The following is a 21701-nucleotide window of genomic DNA, read 5'->3' as shown; positions in this document are numbered from 1 at the left end:
GGAGTGCTCACATGGAGCACAAGGCAGTGACCCTTCAACAGGGTGGCAACCGCTGCAAGTAACAGGAACCTGACGAGAGTCATGCAGCAGATCATATCTTATAAAAATGGCCACAGGCGCATTTCCAGTTCCACGTGTTTCCATCCCATAAAGAGTTAAGGTCAGCTTCCTCTCTCTTTGGAACTGGACTGGCCTCTGTGGCTTCCTCAATGAAGAGAATGCAGTGGAAGCAATTCTGCATCAATCTAAGTCTAGGTCATAGAAGATAACCTGGCTTCTGCCTGGATCTCCTTCCGTTGACCTTGGAGCCCAGCCACCATGTTGTGAGGAAGCCCAAGCCACAGGGAGAAGCCACATGGAGGAAGGTATTCCCGGTGAAGCATCAACCACCAGACAAGTGAGTAAGCAGACCTTCTGATAACCCCAACCCTGTACACTTCCAGTTGCCCCAACTGACTGCAGGCAGAACAGATGCACTGCCCTCACCTGCCCAGACCCCAGGTTTATGAACAAAATGACCGCTTTGTTGTTGTAAGCCCCAGAGTTGTAGGGTGTTTTGTTCCAGATCAGACAGCCAGAGACAGTGCTTAAGCAAATAGGATGTTACTTTTCTCATCTAACAGAGTGCAGGGGTGCACAGCACAGGGGCAGTGCCCAAGGGGCAGGCTCCCTCCCTTCCTGGTCCACCATCCTTACCGGTCATTTCGGTTCTGGAGATAGCAAGTGGCTGCTCCACCTGTGGGCATCACATCCGAGTTCCAGGCCAGGAGAAAGGAAGAGGGAACAGGACGAGTAAAGAAAGGTCCTAAGCCAATTGAGTCAGCCCTCTTTTCAACCTTTCCTAGGACCCCACCAGAAACTTCCCGTGTCTTCTCATCCCTCATCAGTTAGAAGTTTGTTATTTGGCTGCCCCTCCCTGCAGCTGAGTGTAGGGTGTGTGTGTGTGTGTGTGTGTGTTTCCTTGTCTGTGTATGTGTCTATGGAGATAACAGCCACCTTTAGGATTCCATTAGGATTATATGAGATATGAGTACAGTGCTGCAAACCCAGAGACCTGGCCCTCTCAGGGGTCACTCTGTGGTCCATGCTGGAATGGGAGAATGCTGCTGCCTCCATATCTGTGTCTCAATTTATCACCTGGGAATAAAACAACAGTATACCCTGAGGAGCCCAGGTGTCATCCAGAGTCCCATGCAGACAGCTCTCCTGTCTCCCTCCCTCCACAAAGCTCAGACAGGAGTCAGTGAGGACAGACAGCTGTTGCCTCCCCCATTCCACTCTCTCTCACGACTCTTCTCTGGCCAAAGACCCACAACTCAATTTAAGTCCTGCTGGCCCCATTACAGCCCATCACACATTATAAGCCATCTATGACTTTCTAGAGACTCAAGTCGGGTCCCCTGCTACAAACACACCCCCAACTAATTTGAGCTAACCTCTCATATGTGTTGTGATGGCTAATTTCATGTGTCAATTTGGCTGGGCCACAGTGCCCAGATATTTTATCTAATATTATTGTGGATGTTTCTGTGAAAGTGTGCTTTGAATGAGATTAACATTTAAATCAGTGGACATTGACTAAAACAGATTAGTTTCTATAATGCATCCAATCAGTTGAAGGCCCTAATAGAACAAAGACTGACCTCTGCCAAACAAGAAGGGATTCAGCCAGAATATTGCCTTTGCAGTTGGACTGCAACTTTCCTCTGTGTCCCCAGCCTACTAGCCTGCCCTGTAGATTTCTGACTTACCAAGCCTCCATAGCAGCATGAATCAACTCCTTAAAATATGTTATCTATCTGTCTATCTATCTATCTATCTATCTATCTATCTATCTATCTATCTATCCACAGAGGTCCTGTTGGTTCTGTTTCTCCGGAGAACCCTGACTAATACATGTATCAAGATTCTTTAAGATAACCTCCTACTTGAGATGACCAAAATAGTTTCCCTGAAGCTCAAACTTCTGGCCTTGGCCAGTGGGTCAAAGCGGGAAAGCCATGTGAAACCCCAGAGCTGGAGCAGAGGTCAGAGCTCTGTTTTACCTAAAATCACACGTAAGACACAAGCTGGTGAGTGTGAGGAACCAATGCCAGGCAGACCAAGGTCCTGAAACCAGGGAACCAAGTGGGCAGCATCCCACGGCCAAGAGAGGACACAGAGCCAAGCCTGACCTGAGGCTGAAAATTGTTTGGATGAGGGTGAGTGATTGCTAAGAGAGGGCCTAATGGGGGCATTAGAGACTAGAGCTGACTAACAAGAGGACTGAGGCTGCTGGCATGCTCTTAGTGGGGACTGGGAGCAGGAGCAGGTTGGCAGATGTTGAATGAGCTTCTCTATAGCAGTAAAGTCGAGGGACAGCTGACCTCCATGGGAAGCCCCTACACCTTCATAGACTGAGTGGCCAATGTGAAGTATGGGCCCAAGGAGACATGGCAATCTATAACTCCCATTGTGCTTTCTCCACTCAGTGCCACATCTTTCCAGAAATGCAGCCTTTGGACACCAACACCTTCACCAGGTGCCACTTGTGCGTTAGCTTCTGGTTCTTGCACACCTGAAGCTTTTCTCCCCACGTGGAGCCCCCTCTACCAGCTCTGGGTGATGGCCCTGCTGGGAAATGACTGCCCAGTGCTGGTCCCACTGAAGGCGGGGAGCCCAACAGTCTTCTGGTGGTTAACCCACAGGCTGCTGGCCCTGGGCAGATTACCACAGCCAAAAGGATTCAAGTCCCCCTCTTCCACGACCTCATCCTCCCACCTTCTCCCCATCCCCCCCAAAAAAGAGGGGAAAATCAATTTCAATCAACGTGGAATGTAATATTATCAAATGTCAGCTGCTGAGGTCATGCGCTTTGAAAATTATCTTTGACAGCTTCTGGTCGACTTAATTAAGTGCTCCCCAAAATGGGGGAGGGGGCAAAAATACTCTGATTGCTAGCTGCTAGGCCTTTGTGCGTTAGCGCTTCTATTGACAACTCTGAGCAAGATTGCCTTAGGGGGTTTATTGATAGATTCTCGCCTGATATTGGAATGATTCTGGCACAGATAAATCACATTTAGATTTGTTGGTAATTGAGGAGAATTGATTGGTGCAGGAGGGAAGCCCCCAAGGAGGGGTCTCCTTGTCCTCATTGTAGGAAGCTCAGGGGAAAGTGGGGAGGGGTGTCATCAGAGCTGAGAGCCTGCAGGGGGGACCCAAGCCCCTTGTTTACCTGTCAGTCCTGCCTTCCTCTGGCGCTTGCTTCACCTTGTTCTCTCCCAAAGGAGGGGAATGAAGGGGGAGGTGTGGAAAGGGCTGGGAAAAGGTTTGTTTCAGACACTCTTGGGAGGCTGACCAGGAACGCCCTGGCTCACGTGACCATCACCTCAGCCTGAATCTGTCTTCGTCCCAAACCTGACTATGCCTCTTTGCTTAAAACTCTTCAAAGACTCCCTGTGTGCATGGCCTACACAGGCTGGCCCTGCCTGTGTCCACTTCCCCTGCCCTACTGTGCACTCCAAACTTCTAGTGTTCTTCTCACCTCCTGGGGGTCAGTCATTTCCTGGATAAATGGTGATACAGGTGGCCAGAGCTGTCCACAGGACAATAACTCTAGAGGCATTGCAATGACCATGTAGATGACCAGTGACTTTACCTGCTCAGGCTGTTATAACCAAATACCATAGACTGGGTATGTCTGGGTCAATAAGACTGGAAGTCCAAGGTCAAGGTGCTGGCAGGGTCAGTTCCTGGGATGCCCCATTCCTGGCTTATAGAAGGCCAGCTTCTCCCTGTGTGCTCACATGGGCCTACCTCAGTGCACACAGGTGGAGAGAGACCCCCCTCTTCCTCTTCTGAGAAGGACCCTAACCTCATCACGGAGGCCACACCCACATGACCTCATTTAAACCTATTACCTCCAAGAGGCCCATCCCACATATCATCGAGTTGGAGGGTCAGGCTTCAGCATATGGATTTGAGGAGGACACAAACATTCAGTCCATAACAACCAGTGTCCCAGGGATGCAGCCAGAAATAGAGGTGGTGGCAGCTGGAGGCTGATACCAAAGGACCCAAAGCTCAGACACACACACTCAGCCCAGTACCCAGGCCTTCCTCGGTCTCTCCTCCTCCCCTACCCCATGCTCTGCTCTGCAGTAACCCTACCCCCCAATCCTTTCAAGTCCTTTGCTGTTTGCTGCCATGGCTTTCAGAAAAAAATAAAGCAAGTCGGGCCTGAGTTGGCCCTGCAGGGGTATGTTTTCAATTTCCCTGCCCTGACTCCAAGCTCTTCCAGGGCAGCCACCTCGGGCTGTGTGGATGGTGCCCAGCCCCTGGGCCCCTGGCTGAGGGAGGGGATCTGAGCAGGGGCTGAAATCCGCACACGCTCTGCTGGCTCAGGCCCCGCTGAGCAGCCTGGTGACTGGCTGCCCCAGCTCCAAGCAGGAAGGGGTACCTTTTCCAATCCCTCTGCCCTTTTATCACAAAAGCTTCCCACCTGTTTGCCTTGACCCTGATTTGACACAATTCTCCCTCATGCCCTCTGAGGAAGACCCCCTCATTCTGGGGCAGCCCTTGGCCCCCTGGGCCCTGCCCACACCCTGCCTGGGCCCTTTCCTCCTCTCTTCCACTCTGCTCTTGCACGGCTCCCTGAGCTAGACAGTGGTAAAAATGCACATGTGAAGATGTCTTAATATTAAATATAATTAGATATTATACCACATGCAGGGCTGTATGATTAGTGAAATATATGATCATTAGTTATTAGATTAATGTGTCTACTTGTGTAACTGAAAGCCATTTGCAAGCCGAAATGAAATAGCTCAATTTGCTGTAATTGACTGATCTCCCAGAGAGAGAGTCATACATTTGCTTATGTACAAGTGATTTCTTCAGATGTCGCCCCAGATGCAAGACAAAGAGCAGGCTCTTTCTGCACCCCAAATTGCAAGGCTAGCTCTGCCACACCAGGTGGGCAACAGTAGCCAGGTCACCCACAGGTCCATTTGGGGGCTCCCACCACATAGAGGTGCTCAGGGTGGAGGTTGACCTTAGTCTAACTTCCTCAAGTGCCCCCAAGGGAACATTGGCGTCCTGCTGGCCAAAGACAAATTGAACTGTCTGGTAGATCCTTTACCCCAACCCCTCTCCCCATTTTTCTTCCTGTTTCTGTGTATATTGGTTTCCGAGATAGCTGAGCTGCAGCTAACTAATAAAAACGATTGCAAAACACTCTGCAAACAGAAAATACAACTGGAATACTTATTATTGTGGTTATGGTCTAATAATAACCAGATGCTAACGAGGGCGGCACGAGATTAAATGAAAAAGAGGCAAGCTGTCAGGGAGGCAGAGCTGGTTAACAGGGCAACTGCCTGCTCCCCAGCCGCCCCGCCCCATCAGCTACTTCCTGGCTTCACAGGTGAGCAAGAACTCATTCCCCACCAGGAAAGGAAGCGGATGAGCATTGGTGAGTTTGCCATAGGATGGGGAGCCCTCTCTGGCAAAGAAAAGGAGTAATAAAAGGGAAACGAACAATTATACAAGGCTGAATGTCTGTTTAAAATTCCTCCCCATCTCATTAAATCCTCACATCTTTTTGAATAAGTGATTTAGGTGGTAATTCATCCCATTGTACAGGTAAGAAAACTGAGTCCGAGAAAAGTCTAACTGTAGGATCTTGGGCAAATTGCTTTCCTCTCTGGATCCTAGTTTCCTCAGGGAGAATATGGGAAGTTCGTACTTCTGATTTTTATTAGCATAGCCTGAATAGTTAGTGCCCTAATTTCTCTTCTAAAGATGTTTTCCCCTTTGTAGAGTGTTTAGCAATCAGTCCTTGAAAAATCCTTAAGAGACTTTAACTGGAGGTTTCACTTGCAATTTTATTTGTGAGTCATGCAATCAATCACATTAACAAGTATTTATTGACTATCTAATAGGAGCTCAGTGTGATGCTGCAGGAGCTGCAGAACTGAAGTTTAGGATTTGGCCTCGTCCGCAAGGAACCTCTGACCCAGTGTGGAAGCCTCTACTACGCACAAGGGGCTTTGTAATGATGCAAAGGAGAGTGTGCCTATTGCCGATTGCCACGTGGAATGAGCGGCCTGCAGTGCCCCGGAGTCTCTTCAAGTGAGAGGAAGTCACTATAGGCAAAAGGGGTCAGAAAAGGCTGCTGGAAAGCCAGAGAGGGTGGGAGGCTTTCAAGGAGCAGTATACTTAAGATTTGTGCCCTGTGCTGCCCCTCTCCCCTGCCTTGTTTTCGCCACAGCTCTTGGCATCAGCTGATATATTTTATATGTTTTTCATCCATTTTGCTATCTCCCCATCTATAAATGTAAGCTCCATAAGGCTGAGATTTGGAGCCGGTTTTGTTCACTGCTATATCCTCAGAGCCTGGCACACAGTAGGTCCTTAACAAATGGTTGTTGAATGATTGAGTGGATAGAATTTTCCCAGAGCCTTTCTTTGCATTCCCACCATCTGGCTCTCACCATTTCTTCCCCAGACAACTGCAGAAATCTCCTACCAGGTTTCTCTTTCCAAGAATTCTAGACCATTTACTTGCCCTGACTTGTGTTCCTATTTATTTTTCCATGTTCTGTGCCTCAAGTCAATTTCAAGTTCCTTGAGAGCAAGTCTTAGTCTTCTTCTTTTTTTTTTTAAATATATTTTTATTGATTTTTTACAGAGAGAAAGGGAGAGAGATAGAGAGCCAGAAACATCGATGAGAGAGAGACATCGATCAGCTGCCTCCTGCACATCTCCCACTGGGGATGTGCCCGCAACCCAGGTACATGCCCTCGACCGGAATCGAACCCGGGACCCTTCAATCCGCAGGCCGACGCTCTATCCACTGAGCCAAACCGGCTTCAGCAAGTCTTAGTCTTCTCATTGAACTAACATTGGTTGCACTGACAAGGTGTCAGGCACTGAACTAGGTACTAGAAATCCAAAATGTGGTGACTACGGATAGCCACAGCCTTCCATTCCATCAGTGTGAGTGATGGGGGATGTTAATAAAAAGACAACGGCCCCATCAAGCAATAAGGTATGTGGATGCAAGTAAGATGTCACCAAGAAGTGGCATCTGAACTCAGGTGTGAAGGGTGAGTGAGAATAAGGAAGATCCAGGGACAGGGTGATCAAGGCTGAGGCCCCACTGAGGGCGAGACATCATGAGCTGAATCTTAGGGACTGGAAGGCGTCCTGAAGGGCTGGAGCCCACAGGTAGGGAAGGAGGCAGGGGTGCCAGATCATGATGTACTCACTGAGCTTAGCAGACTAAAGGCTGGTCTTTGTCTATTTCTCCCTTTCCAATCTATTCCAGATTTGGGGGTAAAGGGGAAGAAAGAAAGTGACTTGAGTGTGAGGGGGAGAGGAGTGATCATGTAAAGGATGCAGGAGGGTCACGGGGTCAAGAGAGGGTTTTATGTTTTTTTGTGTTGATGGGAAAGGACTGGTCCCTCATATTGCCGGTGGGGAAGAAACAGGGCCAGGGCAGGGTCTGACCCTCACTTGAACCTTTCCTTCTCAGCACAGCACCTGCAGTGGTACCGCCAGCCACTTCCCATCCCCTACCCCACTGCAAAACCTGTTCTCGAACCCTAAGGGAAGGGAAGTGAATGCATTCCAGCCCTGTATTCACTTCCCATGTGGAGCCCTTGGCTGGTCTGCCTAAATGACTGTGTCTGCCTAGCTAAGGGAGATCAAGTTCAAACCCTGTCTCTAACCTGAATGTGCTTCAGTCCCAGGAACTCAAGAATAAGCAGAGAAAAACATCCAGGCAACCTCTTCTCTGGGTTACATTTAAGACTATCAGTGAAAATGTTGTGGGTAACCCAGAGCCCAAATACTTTTTAGAAAGGAGAACTTCTCCCAGAAGCACCCATCAGACTCCCAGCTTGGCCAGACTAGGTGACTAATGTAGCCATTTCAGACACAGAGGGGGCGGGGGCTAAGAGGAAGGGGCCACCAAAGCTGTTAAGACCAGTCACCACATTGCAGCCCCCAATAGAATTAGGGTCTGAACAGCAACAAAGAAGGAATGAAATGGCTGTTGGGTGAGCAGCTCTCAGGGTCTGCCTTGCCAAGTACATCTATGTTCATCACTATCCTATATAATAAAAGCCCAGTGACCAAAACAGCAGAATGACCAGAACGACCAGAGACCAGAGCGACTGTGGCCCCTCGCCCCCTCTGGCCCTGCACCCAGCAGGGACCCTCACCCTGATCCTGGGCCCCATCGGGGCAAGCTGGCTAGCCCCCACCCACACACTGGGCCTCTATCCTGTATAATAAAAGGGTAATATGCAAATTGACCCTATCGGTGGAACGACCAGAATGACAGCTTGACCAGTCACTATGAAGCACACTGACCACCTCTCGGTCCCTTTCCCTGGTCAGCAGGCTCCAATAGCCTGATGGCGAACGGGGAACTGGGGTTGGGTGGCAGCAGGGGGCAGGGCTGGCTGTAGGCAGCTGGGGAAGATGGCCCTGATCACAGGCCAGGCCTAAGGACCATACCTGTGCATGAATTTGGTGCACCGGGCCTCTAGTATAAAGTATATTTGAGTTAATTAACAAGATTACAGGTGGCAGCCATTTGGACCATCTCCCCTCAGTGGGCTTCAGTGCAGAGTCCAGCAGGAAGGTGCCAGAGCTGAGCTGCCTGGTCTCCCTCCTGGCTGCCCACTGACACACTGTGGACCTTGAGCAAGTTAGTTAACTCTCTGTACCTCAATTTCCCCATTTGAAAAACAGAATAATTGTGTCTTCCTCAAAGGGTTGCTATGAGAATTAAGTGAGTTAAGTTGTATAAAGCTCCAGGCTGGTATGACTCAGTGGTTGAGCATCAACCCATGTACCGAGAGGTCGTTGGTTCAATTCCCAATCAGAGCACATACCCAGGTTGTGGGCTTGATCCCCAGTAGGGGGCATGCAGAAGGCAGCCGATCAATATTTCTCTCTCATTGATGTTTCTATGTCTCCTTCCCTCTCCCTGCAAAATCAATAAAAATGTATAAAAATTATATTCAGCATTTAGAATAGAAGGTGGAACAAGGGTGGATTTACTAAATATTAGCTATTCCCACTCTTTATTGAGTCCCTATAATGAACAAGACACTTTATTTTTGTAATATATTTTTATTGATTTCAGAGAAGCAGGGAGCTGGAGAGTTAGAAACATCAATGATGAGAGCGAATTATTGATTACTGCCTCCTGCATGCCCCACACTGGGGATCAAGCCTGCAACCCGGGCATGTGTCTTGACCTGGGATCAAACCGTGATTTCCTGATTTGTAGGTCAATGCTCAACCATTGAGCCATGCTGGCCGGGCATGAGCGAGACACTTTAAATGCATTGTCTATAAGTCTTAAGATAGCCCTGCAAGATAGATATTCTTATTTCCATTTTGCAGATGAGAAAACAAAAGTTCAGAAATGTTATCAAAGGTCATGAAGCCAGAAAGCAGCAGAGGAGGGGTTTGAACTTGTCTGAGTACAAAGACCCACTCTTTCTAAGAGGCCATAGTCTCTCTTGTGACCAAAAAAGTGACAAAGTTCAGCCACAGACTTCAGCCCCACAGAATTTCCCTCTGACTTTCTGCAGCCCATACCCTCAGATTAAACACATCAGCAGCTCCACAAAGGCTGGACTCCGCAGCCCTGTGACATCACTGGCCACCTAGGCACAAGCTTCTCCCCAGTTCTCACCCTGTTTCTCATGGGGCATGGTTTCCAGCCCCTCACATCCTCGCCAGTCCTCCCACATGCCACAGGAGGCAGTCGCTGCTTCTGCCAGCTTCCTCCTTTTTGGAAAGGTCTTTTGTAAGTGATGGACTGTGGGTGGCATTTTGAACTCTGGGTGTCAGAATCTGGATTAATCTCAGGCTGTGTGTGTCTGGATGTATGTGGGTGCATGTGAGTCCTGTTTATGTCCAAAAGAGATTTCAGGGGGGTGATCAGACTCTTAAGTAATCCCAATACTTTCACATTTCCCCGTACCAACCACACACACACACACACACACGCACGCACACACACCTTCTCCTCTCCGTTTTCCCAAATTCCAAACTACCATTAAAGTTCAGCTCGAAACACACCTTTCCAGTAAATGGCCTTGGACCACTCCAGAGCAGCCCCTTGTCTGTGTCACTTATCCCCCAACCATCTCAGACTGACAAGGTCTGTCCTCTTCTAAGCCCTCTCTAGAAGTGAATCTTGGAAAAATACTACATGTCTCTCAGGCCTCCTCTACATGCAGAGCAACAAACAGGGAGCTGAGAAGTCAAAAACAAAACAAACTCTCAATATAACAGACCGATTTAACAATAAACCGAAAGCAAGATATATTTGAGTCCCAGAGGAGAGCTCTCCCGAAGCAGGCCTGGCAACGCCCCCACGCCAACCACAGGGCAGCACTTCCCCGGTCGGAGCGGCCTTTGCTCCTGGAGAAGCCCAGCCACAGTCCCCTGCGCCCGGGCGTGAGTCTGCAGCCATCGGGGGAGGTGAGCCTTCCGGCATCAGCCAGACCCACTGTGTGATGACAGTTCATTTTCCTCCGGAAACCACACACCTACACCTTGAGTAATGAGTGTGACAGCCCCGGGAGGTCAACACTGCAAAATTCTAATCATAACTAACATATGCTGGGCACCCGCCACGTGCCACATACTTCACTAAACATCGCAGTACAAGGCTATTCTCACCCCACTTTACAGAGGAGGAGAATGAGGACACTGAAGCTGAAGCAACCAGCTCAAGGTCAAGCAGCCAGCAGTGGTGGAGGGGGGAGCGAGCCCAAGGAGCCGGGCCCTTGAGGCCCCACTCTGCAAAGGGAAAGGCAGGGTTCCCCCAGACTCCCAGGTTCCCGTGGAGTATTGTTTACAATGCGTTCTTCTTTATAGCACGTCAGTGTTTGCTAAAACACGCAGGCGACCCTGTTTTGTTCTTAAAACCTTGGGTGTGAGCCCAGCTGGCATGGCTCAGTGGTTGAACATCAATCTATGAACCAGAAGGTCACGGTTCCATTCCAGGTAAGGCTCCTGTGAGGGTTGTGGGCTTGATCCCCAGTGGGGGGCAGGCAGGAGGCAGCCAATCAATGATTCCCTCTCGTCATTGATGTTTCTATCTCTCTCTCCCTTCCTCTCTGAAATCAATAAAAAATATAAATTATATGTGACCAAACCAGCCCTGTTCTGCAAAGGTGACCCCGATCCCTTCCTACCTGCCCCTCCCTGCACACCCCATTGCCTGTCTTTGCTGCCTGTTGTGCATTCCCTGCTCATCCAGCCCACAAACTCCCCTTGACGTTGGCAGGAGCAAATGCAGCAGAGCCAACGACACCCGCAGTGCGGCACCCTCTACCCGCAAAGGGTCCTGCCAGGAGGCCATGGAGCAAGAGAGAGCTGAGCCAGGTGTGGCCGCAACCACCGCCCCCCCGCCCCCCGTCCCCCAAGCCTTCAACACTATGCAGTTTCTGATGGCTTTTCCTTTTGCCAGAGATAACGATATCCATGTGAGTCCATCGCCCATCCGCCTATCCGCACATCCACGTTAGCCACGGCAGCTAAGCCATTCAAATTGCGGCACTGAAATGAACAGAGCTGAACAATAAGCTAAAACATGCCTAGAGCAAGTTGAGCAATAAACAGGTTTTTAATTTTTCCCCCTTCCATCTCTTGAGTGTCTGTCTCTGATGGATGATGTGACAGAGGAAGGCGGCTCCATAAATTCCGAATTCTGAATACTAAATCAGCAAGTGGCTGCGGGGTGCTGGGAGCCCGTTCCCCCTCTCCTTGGAGCGCGGTTTTACGGGGACTCTGTGACCCTGCTCTGCCCCTCCTGAGGTCTGGTGGCTACTATGACCCAAAAACAGGCAGTGGGACCACATGTCATCACAGTGGCCCAAGAGGGCAGCATTCAAATCCCCGGTTCTGGGGAAAAGGGGTTCAGAATGGCAAGGATTCTTGTTCAGGGTCACAAACATGCAGAGACATCTGGTATCAGTGCAGTTCTTTGGGTCTTGTCCATCGTGAAAGAAGGGGTTGCTTCTTCATCCTATATAATAAAAGGCCAGCAACCATAATGGCATAGTGACCAGAAAGACCAATCGACCAGTCGCTATGAGGTGCATTGAACACCTCTTGGTCTCTCCCCTGAGCCTGCAGGCTCCAATCGCTGGATGGCCAATGGAGAACAGGGGTGGGTAGCAGTGGGGCGGGACTGGGGACTGGCTAGCGGGTGGAACGGCCGACCTCTCGGTCCCTCCCCACTGCCCGCAGGCTCCGATAGATCCCCAGATGGTGACCGGGGAACCAGGGTGGGTGTCAGTGGCAGGGCTGGACAGGGGACTGGCGAACAGGTGGGGGGGGGGGTGAAGATGGCCCTGATCGCAGGCTAGTTTTGCATATAAGAAAACTGAGCTTCCGCACCACTAAGTAGCTTGCATGAAGTCACATGGCAGAGGAGGGATTGGAACCATAGTTGGTTTGTATCCAGAACTCACATTTTTTTTTTTTGTAGCAAACTTATTAACATCATGGCACATACACAGAATAGTGATGTGTGAGCAGCATCCTGGAGAAAACTGAAGGGACTTGGGAGCCTTCCTCTGGGGCTTGGTGGAAAGTTTTTATTACCTTTTGTTTATATTGTATAATTACTGTAAGAAAAATAAGTATTGGCAAAGACATTAAATATCGAATACGTATAAAATTTTCAAATAATGTATTTTATATCTGTAATGAGGAACCTGAGCTTGCTTCTGTGAACATAATGTTTTCCTATCAAGTTTTATGTTTGAAATGGCTCCACACAATTCCTGATCGATACTTTTTAATGACGGTCTCTTCCCATTCTCAGTAACCGCCGCTCGCCAGGAACTTTGTTCACACAAGTAGGTAATAAAAATTTTAAATCATTTTTTTTCAACAGACAGTTAAAAAATTTACAACAGTTGAAATTATATTTGGAGACTAACAGCTTTTCCTTTTCTCTCATTGACAATTAGACTGTCGGAATTTCTTATGATATTACGCTTGGATTTCTAATTGAACTGAACTTTTGCATATCAAATGTGTCACTACAAGGGTGCAACATGATCTGAGGGCTGCCTGTGCGATATTGGAGCAGTCACCCAGCAGGTGGCTACACGTGGAAGAGAGAACCCCACACGAAAAGCAGAGGCTCTGGGATGCATTGTCTGTGTGCCCTCCAGGAACCCCCCCTAAGTCCCACACATGCCTTGGGCTCTGCACTGTCCTCCTTGGGCGCCTGGATGGCAAGTCCTCCATCAGCTCCCAGGCATCCTGCACACAGTGGGCGGCCGTTTGCAGAAGGAGACATGCACTCAGCATCCCCGGGGAGCCAGGGCAGGCACTGTGCACAGGTGTGTTTGCTACAGGTGAAGACCACAGGATTACCCTTTGGGACCTGCTTCCTTCAGGCTGTGCTGGGAGGAGCCCCCACCAGGATGCTTGCAGCCAATGCTGATAGCTCCGGGGGCTCTGAGGGTCCCAGGAGCCTCCAGGACTGAAAGCACCGCCATCTATCTCTCTGCCTATTTATAAACCATTTGTGGCCAGCTACCTGGTGGGATGTTTTGCTCTAGATTATGCTCCCCACTGTAATTGTTGACTGTGGTAAATAGTGTTGTGAAATCATAACTGCAGTTTCTCCTCCCAGTGCTGTTTTTATCTTACCTTTCTTCGCTATGTAGGAAGCTTTCAGGTACCCACACCTCCAGGGAGGGTGGAGACAGTCAGGAACAGGGCATCATTGCCCAGCTTAGGATGGCAGCACATGCCTTGGAGCATCCTTAGGAGAAATAAAGAAGTGAAAGCCACGTGTTTTGTGAGAGAGCATTTCATGGCACTTGTAAGGGGCTTGAAGGTCTCAGAGAATAGGTTTTAAACACGGAATAGAGGGAATATTCTATTAGGAAGAATATAAGGTAAGAGCTATTATTTTAGTCACCTGCGTGCCCCCCTCCACCCCCATCCCAGCTCAGGTTCAGATATGATCAGCCAGCAGGGGAGAAAAGATCAAAGGAGATGGTACTGGGTTAAACCACCCAGCCAGAGTGGCTCGGTGGTTGAGTGTAGACGTATGAACCAAGAGGTCATGGTTCCATTCCTGGTCGGGGCACATGCCTGGGTTGCGGGCTCAATCCCTAGTATGGGGTGTGCAGGAGGCTGCTAATCAATGATTCTCTTTCATCATTGATGTTTCTCTCTCTCTCCTTCTCCCTTCCTCTCTGAAATCAATAAAAATATATATATTTTTAAAAATGGGTCCCTGGCATGCAGCCACCAGCACTGCTCCTTGGCGCTGTGGGGGGAAGGGCTGCAGCATCACTGAACCCCTTTTAGGGATCTCAGATGCACAGAGGTGGATGCCTTCCTCTCTGACAGTGTTGCTTGTCTTCCCAGGTAGAGCCCAGGAGGCCAGGCGTCCCTCGCCAGCATGTCCCTCAGCAGCTGAGCAGAAGACCAGCAATGGCTGAGAGGGTCTAGAGATCAGGTAAGTCTTGGGAACCTGTCCTTCTGTGTGGGGGGAAAGCCACCAGAACCCCCAAGCTTCTCCAAGAGATGCAGATGTGGCCCAGACGGCAGCTGGAAAGAGGCAAAGAGGCTTTGCAGTTGGGATAAGGAGAAAGCCAACACCGTTGACCGGGCAACTGGAAGCCACAGTGGGGACCAAGGTCACGTGCTACAGATGCAGCAGGGGAAGAGGCCAGTACCCCAGAACCCACAAGAGACTCAGCAAGGGGCCCCTCCTCATAGCTCCCGGAAACCCAGATTATTCCAGGAAGATAAAAGCAAAACAAAGGTTAAAACCCAAACTGGCCCTGTTAACATAAGAAGTGGCTGGTCATCTTGAACTGGTAAGTTTGTTTTCCACCTTTGGAGGAGATGAGGGACGGAGAACTAAGGTGAGCTCTGTTAAAAGGAAACAGAGAGAGTTACAGTTTCGCACATCGAAGATGATGACTGCATAAATAATTCATACCTACTGCAGAATTTACAAATGAATTCATCACTGTTCACTTTTGAGTATAACCAAGATGTATAACAGGTAAATCCTCCATTGATGAAACAAACCCTGACTGAATCTCAATGGGCTAAGGAGGTGAGTAGTCACATTAGAAAATGATTCTCCTCTTAACCAAAGATGCTACTGCTAACGTCCTTTAATTGTCCAGACATCTCACGCAGTTAAAGAATGTTCAACTGAGTAAAGCTCATGTTTCTAGGCGGCCATCCAGTGCTGCGCTGAGGTCTGTGCTGCTTCGCTTTAACCCAAACCTCAGCCCGGCATGCTCACGCTAGAACTCTGACGAAGGCAAGAAAGACTGGCCGATGCGAACAGATGGAACCGAAGGCCATGCCCCCCAACCAGCTGTGGCACCATGAAGGCCCTCTCCCTCTGGGCTTCTTCTAGAAGGAAAGGCCTTCGGAGTCACAGGTGGCTCTACGGTGTCTTCTAGACTAGTCCTGGGGCTGTGTATTTAGGAAGGTGCTGAGTTACAGACTGACCTGCTCCTGTTCTTGTACATAAGAACATAGAGCTTAGAAGCACGCCATGTGATATGAGCATGTCTGAGACTATGGTTAGTTGCTAAATAGCATCTAGTCAGCTACATATTGAGTGTCCACTCTATACCAGCCCCCAGCGAGACACTGTTAGGGTAACAAAGGGAGAGCCCGTTTGCTGCCTGGGAAGAGAGGGCTCCTCAGAGGAAGGAGGGAGAAGACCAAAAAGACACCACAAAGTCCAGGGCCCGAGGGCCCCAGGGCAACAGGGCTCCCTGTGAGCTGCAGGGTCAGGAGGAGAAAGATGAGCTGGGTTTTGCAGCACAGGCAGGATTTCTAGAAAGCAGAGATGCAAGAGTGGGAACAGTGCTTCTCAAACGTTGTCGCTGTGCACTATGGACACCACAGCAGTGCGAGGGATGCAGGGCGCAGCCAGTGATGATGGGCGGTGCCAGCTGGGGAAGAGGGAGTGGAGAAATGTCCATTCTCAAACATTTCCAAGGCTTTGGCCCTCTGTTGCCTCGCTCCCATTCAGCCGCGGTGCTGTGAATATCTCCACGGAACAGCTGCAGGTGGCAACCCCCCAAGTCCTCCCCTACAAAGGAAGAAACTCAGGCCAAGGTCTTACTGTTCAGCAGAACTCTTCAGGATGTTTCTTAAGAAGCATTTGAGGAGCTGAAAATAAAAGTCAGAAATTAAAATAAAACAGATATACCAAAGCAGGAGCCATAGAGAGAAAAGGCGAAATCAGGAAAGCCAAACCAAAGTTAACTTTGGCCACTGAGCTACACTTCTCTGCGAGCTTCCTAAAAGCCAAAGAGAAAAGGGAAAGCATCCTATTTAGTACAGCTAATAAAAGTAAATGTATCAAGTGCTGTATTTAGAACAGAAACACTGCTGCTGAGTGTTCAGAAAGTATGATAGAATTTTGAGGGTGTTGTGGAGGGCTGCTAGCAACTCCCTTTGATTGCCTCAGCACATAGAATACCAAGTGAAGAACTCATATTCATCAGGCCCTCGCTGCTGTGCGGTTACTTTACTAAGCACTGGATGGTAGAAGGAGAGACAGGACACAATCCTCTCCCACCGAAAGCTTTTAACCTGATTAAGGAGATGCAACATGTAGTCAAATAAGTATTTATTCAAAAGCAAATGTTTGTTTAAGGTCTTTCTTGTGCTGGCCACATATTAGACTGGTAATTCCCATTAGGGAGGCAGAATTTAAAAATTTCTCTCAGGTTAGGTTGAAAGAACAGTCTTAACAGAGCCTGGGTGTGTCTTTTATTTTTAAAAATCCAATCACAAAAAATTAGTGGGACCACAGAAATCATTTCACTCTATCAAATCATCATGCTGAAAAAACTCTATAAACATGGCGACACTGAAAACCAAGGAAAATATTTTTAAGTAAGTAAACAACATAAACTGATGACCATGGGCACATGCACAGAAATCCACAACTCAGTTTATAGCTCATTCTCATGACAAGACAGAAGAAGAACTAGGTTAGAAATATGCTGCTTAGCTGTAAGCAACAGAAACCCTGACCAGACAGTGCTGCTCAAATTTCATGTGTGTGTAACCCACCTGGGGAATCAATGTTGGAATGCAGGTTCTTGTATGGTAGGCCTGGGATTGAACCAGGCAGTATCTTGAGTCGAGAGGGACTAGACAGGTCATGGCCAGGGCTTTATTTGTCTAATCGATACGCTCTTCAGAGACAAGCCTTCCAGGTAAAGGCAGCCTGGGCTTGGAGGGAGACCGGTGACACCAGTCCTGGACCCAGGCCATTTGCAAGCATGCATGGATGTGAGTGTATGTTTGCAAAGAACGATGCATTTGGTTGAGTAAATTGAGGCCTGCACCTTACCCTGAAACTTAAAATGCAAGTCACCCCCTAGGCAAGCCCAGGGTGCAGCATTAAGAGAAGCTCTTTGTCACTGTTGAAGGACAGTCGCAAGCAGCAAACAGCAGGCGCTGATGGAGTACAAATCATGACAGACAAATTTAATTGCTCTTTCTCTAATCTATACAAATGCCAGATGAGGAGATAAAAGGAAAGCAGTGAATATAATAGCTCTCGATTTCAGGAAAGTGCTTGGGAATACTGACTTGGGTGAGGTTCTGAGTGAAAAATAAATAATAACAATTCCAGCGTACTGCTGGCGAGGTGTCCTGGTGCTGTGAAGGGAGGAGCCCCCTGCGTTCAGAGGGCAACGGAAAAGGGGGTGCTAGAGACTGACAGCAGAACCCTCTGTGCCCACATTTCCCAGAACCTGCATCTCAACCGGGACCTGAGTCAAAGTGTGACCAGTCCTCCCCCAAGACGGTGGCCCTGGGAGCAGCTGACGACGGGCAAGGCCGGAGCTTGGCAAAAGTGCAGGCTCTCAGGCCCCACCCAGTAGCCCAGCGGAGTCGGCTACCCACTGACATCCAGAGATACAGCTCTAACCTGCCAAGTTGGGGGGCACTCCCCCACCTTCAACCTGCTCCCCAGCCATGCCCGCCCCCCCAACTCTCTGTTCCAAAATTCCCCTTCTGCTCCCACAGCAAACAAACAGCTACCTCGCTGCCCTGATGACAGCTGTTCAGGAGAGTCAGCCAAGCTAAGTGCAAACACCATGTGGTGTTTGTCTTTTTAAAACGAGTCAGTTAATTTGACGCTACTGGTGGGATTTGGTGAGAGAGAAAGATCGACTGGTTGCCTTCTATGCTCGCTTGCCCTGACCAGAGGTTGAACCCACAACCTAAGTATGTGCCCTGACTAGGAATCGAACTGTAACCTTCTGGTTCAAAGGTGGATGCTCAACCACGAGGCCACACCATCAGCTGGGCGGGGAGATCCACCGTTTTCTGAGCCCTTAAAGGAAAACATCTTACGAAACTGACAGAGGCCCCTGCCTGGGAAGGGGTGAAAAAATTATCTGTGGCCTGGAGAAGCAAGCTGTTTGGGTAAGGTGCCTCCAAATGAGATTTAACTTGGAAAGGCATACGCATCAACACGGGAAGGAAAAAATAATCATAAAGACAGAGATGGATTCAGTAAGTGGGGAGGGGGGGAGACCTCGAAAGTGGGCCCCCATGGAGAGAGACGCAGCTCCAGAGCAGAGCACAAATTAGATGGGTTTGCAATGGGATGTGGCAGAGGAATAAGTAAAGAGGGCAAGATAAGCTGGGCATGCGTGTGCAGGGTCCGGACACGATGCCGGGAGGCAGTGGCCGCCGGTGTTGAGCTGGAGCCTGGGAGATTGCAGCCAGCCCAGCTGCAGGCATCTCATTACCAGACAGAGGGGGGCCAGGTAGAGAGGGTTCAGGGAAGGGCACCAGGCATGATGAGGCAGCAGGAGAGATTAATTTACGAGGAAAGATTAAAAACTAAACGAGGAGAGCTGGGCTCTGGGAAGGCTGGCTCCAGGGCGTGGAGGGAATGTGCGAGGCACTCGGGCAGACAGGCAGAGAGGAGGAGGAGGCCTGGCCTGGACCAGGAGTGATGAATGGGCCACAGGTGGGATGAGCTGAGGCAGTGATGGCCGAGATCTAGGGGCTGCAGACCTTTCTAAATGCTTGGCAAGGGCAGCTGGGCAGGAAGCTAGAGACTAGTGTGAGTACAGATCGTGTGGGTTCCTGCTGGCCAGCCGCGTTTATTACCGAGACAGGCAACGGCAGGCAGGTTTCAGAAGACGCATGAGTTCTGTTTGGTCTTGATAGGGTTGGCGTACATCCTATAGGCAAGTGGGCAACCGGTTGGTACTCAGTCTGGACTTAGAGATTCAGGAATTAGCAATATGCCTGTGATAACTGAAGCCATGGTGTGAAGGAGATACCCAAAGGTTTGTGAGAACTGGAGAGCAGAGCACCAAAAGCAATCCTGGGAAATGCCAATGGCTACGGGGTGAGTGGGTGAAGGAAGGTGCTGAGGAAGGTGAGAAGGAGCAGCCTGAGAGGTCACTGGAAAACAGAGACCATGGAATCACACATCACGAGAGGAACAATTCCAAGAAGGAAGGACTGATGAACAGTGTGAGGTGGCATCAAAATTCAAGCCAGTAAGGACCAATGTATCCACTAGACTCAACACTGTGGAGGTCATGGTGACCGGCAAGAAGAAGCTCGATGGATCGGGTGGGGCAGGAGCCAGGCTGCAAGACAGTGAGAGGCATGTGGGCGGCGATGGCCAAGAGTGTGGCAAGGACTTAGGATGCCTGGCCAAGAAGGGCAAGAGTGGGTTAGGACAACGCTCACACAGTGTCTGTGGTTAGGGAGGGCTTGGTTTTCTTTGGTTGCTTCTTAAATCAGAATGATCTGAACATGATTTCAGGTTATGGGGGTGAAGAGGTAGAAGATTTTAAGGGAATAAGAGAGAGGGAGCTGGACAGAGATCATGGTCTGGGAATGGGCTATGGGCACCTAAGGTTTCAGAGTGGGATCTGTTCTGGGTCGTTCCAAGCCACCAAATACCCTCTGTTCATATGGCTTAAAACCCATCGGGACCTTCCCACTTCTTTTAGGATAAGGAACGACATCCTCCCCAGGCGGCCCATAGGCTCAGCATAGTCTGGCTGCCCCCAACCTCCTCTTGTGACACATTCCTCCTCCCCACTCCCTCTAAACCCCACTCCCCTAAACTCCACTCCCTCGAAACCTCATTCCCTCTGGCTTTCTTGCACATGCAGGGCATTTGCACATGCCTGGTACACTCCCCAACTCATCCTTTCTTTCTTAACTCTGACTCACTTTTCAGATTTCAGCTTCTTTCAGTAATCCTTCCCTGTATTCTGACTTGGACAGCTTCCTTTATTATTGTTTATTTAGAACCATATTTCTCTTTTCCAGAGTATGTATTTATGCATTCTTTATTATGAGTACCCAATTCTGTAAGAGTAGGGACGATCTCCGTTTTTAATCACTGTGGTAACTCTAGCACCTAACACAGGGCTGGCATTGTGTAGGCCATCAATGCATAGATTTTGAATGAATAAGTGAATGGATGAATGAATGAATAAATGAATGAATGAATGGCAAATGTTTGTGAGGGAAGGAAAGCACACAGCCTCTTGTGTTATGGTAAGACAGGACAAGCCTAGGGATCTGGAAATGTCAAGTATTTTGAGTAATTGAGCTCCAGGTCCATGCCCCGAGCCGACATGGCAGGGCTACCCACGGCCCCAGACTACACACGGGAAGAGGGGGCACTCTTCTGAGAGCAATTCAGGCTGGCATCAGCAGCCAACTTCGTTTAAAGAGGCATAACACTTTAATTATCGTGGCACTCCAAAGGGCTTATACAGCTGAGAACTAATTGCTGGTACAGGCTGCCTGGGTGAAGTCGGTGTGCGCTCCAGAAAGGGGCAAGGAGACAATGAGACTTGGAATTAGTATGCCAGAAACATCCAAACCACATTCGTTGTGTTCATAGAAATACCTAAGAATATTAGATATTTGGGGGCTTATTATTCATATTAGTTATAATATGGAAATCAAATTTTATTTCTAAATTGCAATCAAATGGCATTTTCTATTAAAACTTTAATAGCAAGCCAGTTTAAGCAATGCTATGGTTACATATTAGTAATTCAGTTTGGTTATAACTTACGTATTTTTTTTATTTTTTTATGAATCATTATGGGATGAAATAAAGCAAGATATTTTCCAAAATGAACTGAGAAGACTTCTTTGGTGAAACAGAAAAACTGTTTAACAGTTCAAATTAGTAATATAGTCTTAGTGAAATAAGCAAAGATAAGCACTAACAGTGAAGCTTCACACTCATGAAAATAATTCACCTTCTTCTATTATATTGTCCTGAAGAACCAATGACCAGAGGGTCCTATGAGGTCAACTAATCAGATACCCTGTGTTGAGACAAAATTACATGGTATCCCTCTCTGAAGGCTGACACCTCACTAAGAACCAACCTTGACTTACTTCTTTGTCCAAAGTGCAGTGGCCTTCCCTTAAATGTATTTGGATTTCCCACTGCCTCTTGCACGTAGTATGTGCTCAATGAAAGTTTGATATGTTCATTTAATAAATCAATCAATCATAAGTTGATCTCTCAAAGATACCTGTTCATATTATATTATGATTCATCACAGTAGCAACATTACAGTTATGAAGTAGCAACAAAAATAATTTTATGGTTGGGTCACAACATGAGGAACTGTATTTAAAGGGCCTGAAGG

The sequence above is a fragment of the Myotis davidii genome, unplaced genomic scaffold (genome assembly GCF_000327345.1).
Source record: "Myotis davidii unplaced genomic scaffold, ASM32734v1 scaffold815, whole genome shotgun sequence".
Lineage (NCBI taxonomy): Eukaryota > Metazoa > Chordata > Mammalia > Chiroptera > Vespertilionidae > Myotis > Myotis davidii.
Note: the sequence above shows the minus strand (reverse complement) of the source record.